At 38.3% G+C, this 3,785-nt stretch overlaps 1 long non-coding RNA gene across 1 annotated transcript; it reads right to left on the reverse strand.

The window, feature by feature from the left end:
* Positions 1 to 245: 245 nt before the first annotated feature.
* On the reverse strand, positions 246 to 1,569 carry LOC109219960. Its single transcript, XR_002067020.1, has 2 exons — positions 1,140 to 1,569; positions 246 to 442 (listed from the first exon to the last, which is right to left on the reverse strand). It is a non-coding gene; the product is annotated as an uncharacterized LOC109219960 (long non-coding RNA).
* Positions 1,570 to 3,785: the final 2,216 nt, after the last annotated feature.

Here is a 3,785-nt window from a genome sequence, read left to right on the forward strand (position 1 = left end):
ACTTATAAACCAATAATTACAAGAAATAACACACTAATAAAAAATTTGTAAATGAACATCACAGATTGTTGAACATTGGCTAACAAATCTCAAACAAACTAAACTCAATAAGCTACTAAAAGGAAAAACTTATAAAATTAAAAGAAATCATATTTCCTTTTTATGAAACATGCATTAGCCTAAAATACGCGATAATCTTCCGGCCTCAAATATACATTGCAACGGACAAGAAAAAGACAACGAGCTATGAGCCAAAATATTTTAAAACATGGTGTCAACCACAATTAAACAAAAAGTTCAACATTCATTACACATGCTTACATACAAAATCCTACACAAAACAAGATATTTAAAGCTCAAAAAGAAGCTGAATAACACTTAAATATGCTTCATTTCTATTCGTTCTTGACTCAAAATTATAGTAGCACTTTGAGAGAATTACCTGGATAGCAAAAAGAAAATGTCAGCAGGGAAGAACTAAATTTCAGCAACAAAAATAGCAGAAAACAGCAGCAAAATCGGCTTTAAACATCCCGAAAACCTTAGAGAAGAAACCCAGAATCAACTCTAAAAGACTTATTCTTTTTTAAAAGAGTTTCACTCTAAGAAGCACTCATAAAGCTACAATTTCAGCTTACTTTCTTTAAGTTCAGCTGCTGATTTTTACTCCTAAAATTGTGTTTTTTAGTGTGTAAAAATATCTAGCAAATGTGTGATAGAGTGTGTGTAAAGTGAGGAAAGGGCTGCCCTTAAGTAGGCAAAGAAAGCCATTTTTGGGCAGATTTTGGTTCGCCAAAAGTCTGTCCAAAAGGACTAACTTTTGTGTGCTAAACACTGTTCAAAGGCTGTCCAAAAGGTGAAAGGACAGCCTGAAACTGCTATAGCAGAAACAAGGACAACAAATGTCATTTCAGCTACCCTACTAGTAAAAAGTAAGCTACTAGTACCCTATTTCATCATTTACCTTTTACCCTTCACAAACTAATAAACTAACAAACCAATTCAAACCAATGTAAAAACAGAAAATTCAGCATTTCAAAACTTCAAAAACTAATGCTAAAATAATTAATAAGAGGCAAAAAAAAATCTGAAAAAATAATAAAACAAATCAACCATGAAAAAAGAATAGTATTTTTTACCATTTTAAATTTCAAGTGGCCGAAAAATGGTGGCATGCCAAACGAGGGCGTTCGGGGAGGTCGCCGGAATTTGGCCGGACTTTTGGTTGCCGGATTTTTGGTGTAGAATTGACATCAATAGGTAGGTCTTGAGGAGCTCTATCCGTTGATGTAGGTATTGTGGGGGTGTTAGTGGCCGGAACTTCAAGAATTTGGGGAAAAAATTTGCTGCTTAAGTTTTCTAGATCTAAAATTCAAGGAGTTTGAGGGTTTTGTTAAGGATTTGGTTTGGAGATATGTAAAGAGGAGACTGTGGAGATTGTATGATGCGATTTTGGGGTGATTTGGTGGTGGTCGGCCGCCGGTGGGCGATTTCCGGCGGCGGTGGAGAGGCGGCGGTTATGGAGAAAGAAAGAGTGAAGGGAGAGGAAGGAGAAAAGAATTATGGGGGAAATGAGGCAAAATTTCAGCATTTCTAAGTCTTAAATACCTAGTTGGGAGATTGATTGTGGACCATTGGATGAGGGAAGGTGAATAGATGAGATTTAATCTTGATTCACTTAATGAAACGACGTAGTTTTGAGGCAAAACTACGTAGTTTCGGACCCTTTCAGTGACAGCCCCTTATCTTGCACTCTTGGCCACTTTTTCTTTCAAATTTGGCCAAAATTCTTCCTTAATCCTACTTATTAAAAAAAATTTACACAAATAAATAAATTAATTAAATAACTTATTCAAATGATCAATTTACCAGATTGATTCACCAATTGAAAAGTTAGTCGATTCCTAAAATGCACAAATGAAGGAAGAACTATTATTTTTTGGTATTTTCATGATAGGATATATGCAATGAAAGACACAAAATTTGAGAAAAATACTTAATCTAACAAAACACTAATAACTTTAGGAGGTGTTAAAATAGTGCAAAAATTAGGTGTTTACAGCAACCCCTCTTTGCTCGAGAACATGAAGAGTTTTCGTGCAAAGAAAAGTGAATGCCATAGCTAATATTTGCTCACATATCACTCCAATGGAAGCAATTTTTTGAAAAAGGTGACCGAACCTTGCTTCCGAGGTTGCCTACATATCCTTGGCTATAAAGGAATCAGGTCAGTGTAGTTCTGAAAAATTTGGTAGCTGGGACTACCAACCACTGGAGTGAATACTGTTGCTGTTGTTGTTGTTGTTTTTGTTGTTAATGTTACTTACTGCTTACATCAAAAGGAAGAGAGAGATAGAGAACTATATATGTCTGCAAACTAAGAGTTACAAAATTCTTTCTATGTGTCTTCTGGAGTCAAATCTTGATTCTTGACTTTCTTGTTTGTGTTGACCTTAGTTTGGATCTTGATGCTCTTTGAAGAAAAGATTATGACTCAATCTCAGTGCCTGCTTTCCTGATCCGAAATTGAGATGATGAATCTTCAGAAGATGGGTTATTGACAGATTGTCAAAGTTAACTCCAACTATACTGTGATCGAAAGACTTCTTTCTTCTGATGATAACTGAAATGGCAAGCTTTGATTGTCACGACCTGTGCTCTACGGCGGGGCCTGCAAAGCCATCAAAGACGAACAAAACGAACAAAATTTTCTGCCCCAGTTTGACACTAAGAAAATTTTGTGAGTTATTGGGTAAAGCTGCAGATCAGCTTATTTTATTTGAAAGATGCAAAAATTATGCAAAAGGCTCCGAATCGGATGTGCTTCTCTTAGGAGTATAACGGATAAAACATAGACTAGGAGGTGCATCTCCCATGGGTAGCACTGGAACGACTACGAAATTGAAGGACTCGAACTATGAATTGCGTCTTCTAGGATTAATGATTCATATTAGGGAGTGCATCTCTTATTAGAATGAACACGGTTGACTCGAGCTAAGAAGTGCGCCTCCTACGAGTGAGGTAGAAGGACTCGGACTAGGAAGTGCGTCTCCTACGAGTGAGGTTGAAGGACTTGGACTAGGAAGTGTGTCTCCTATGAGTGAGGTTGAGGGACTTGTACAAGGAAGTGAGTCTCCTAGGTATAAAGGTATAGATTAGGAAGTGTGTCTCCTACCGGAATGACTCAAGCCAGGAAGTGCGTCTCCTACGAGTGAGGTTGAAGGACTTGGACTAGGAAGTGTGTCTCCTATGAGTGAGGTTGAGGGGCTGGTACTAGGAAGTGTGTTTCCTAGGATTGATGGTTCAAGACTAGGAAGTGTGTCTCCTATTGGAATGGCCCAAACTAGGGAGTGTGTCTCCTACGAATGAGGTTGAAAGGTTTGGACTAGGAAGTGCGTCTCCTAGGATTAATGGTTCATATTATGAAGTGTGTCTCCTATTGTAATGGCTCAAACTAGGAATTGCGTCTCCTACGAATGAGGTCAAAAGACTTGGACTAGGAAGTGCGTCTCCTAGGACTGGTGGTTCAGATTAGGAAGGTGTCTCCTAGGAATGACTCAAGCTAGGAAGTGTGTCTCCTACGAGTGAGGTTTAAGGGCTTCGACTAGGAAATGCGTCTCCTAGGATTGTGGTTCAAATTAGGAAGTGTGTGTCCTATAGGAATGGCTCAAACTAGGGAGTGCGTCTCCTACGAATGAGGTTGAAAGGTTTGGACTAGGAAGTGCGTCTCCTAGGATTAATGGTTCATATTGTGAAGTGCGTCTCCTATTGTGCGTCTCCTAATG

The sequence above is a fragment of the Nicotiana attenuata genome, unplaced genomic scaffold (assembly GCF_001879085.1).
Source record: "Nicotiana attenuata strain UT unplaced genomic scaffold, NIATTr2, whole genome shotgun sequence".
Lineage (NCBI taxonomy): Eukaryota > Viridiplantae > Streptophyta > Magnoliopsida > Solanales > Solanaceae > Nicotiana > Nicotiana attenuata.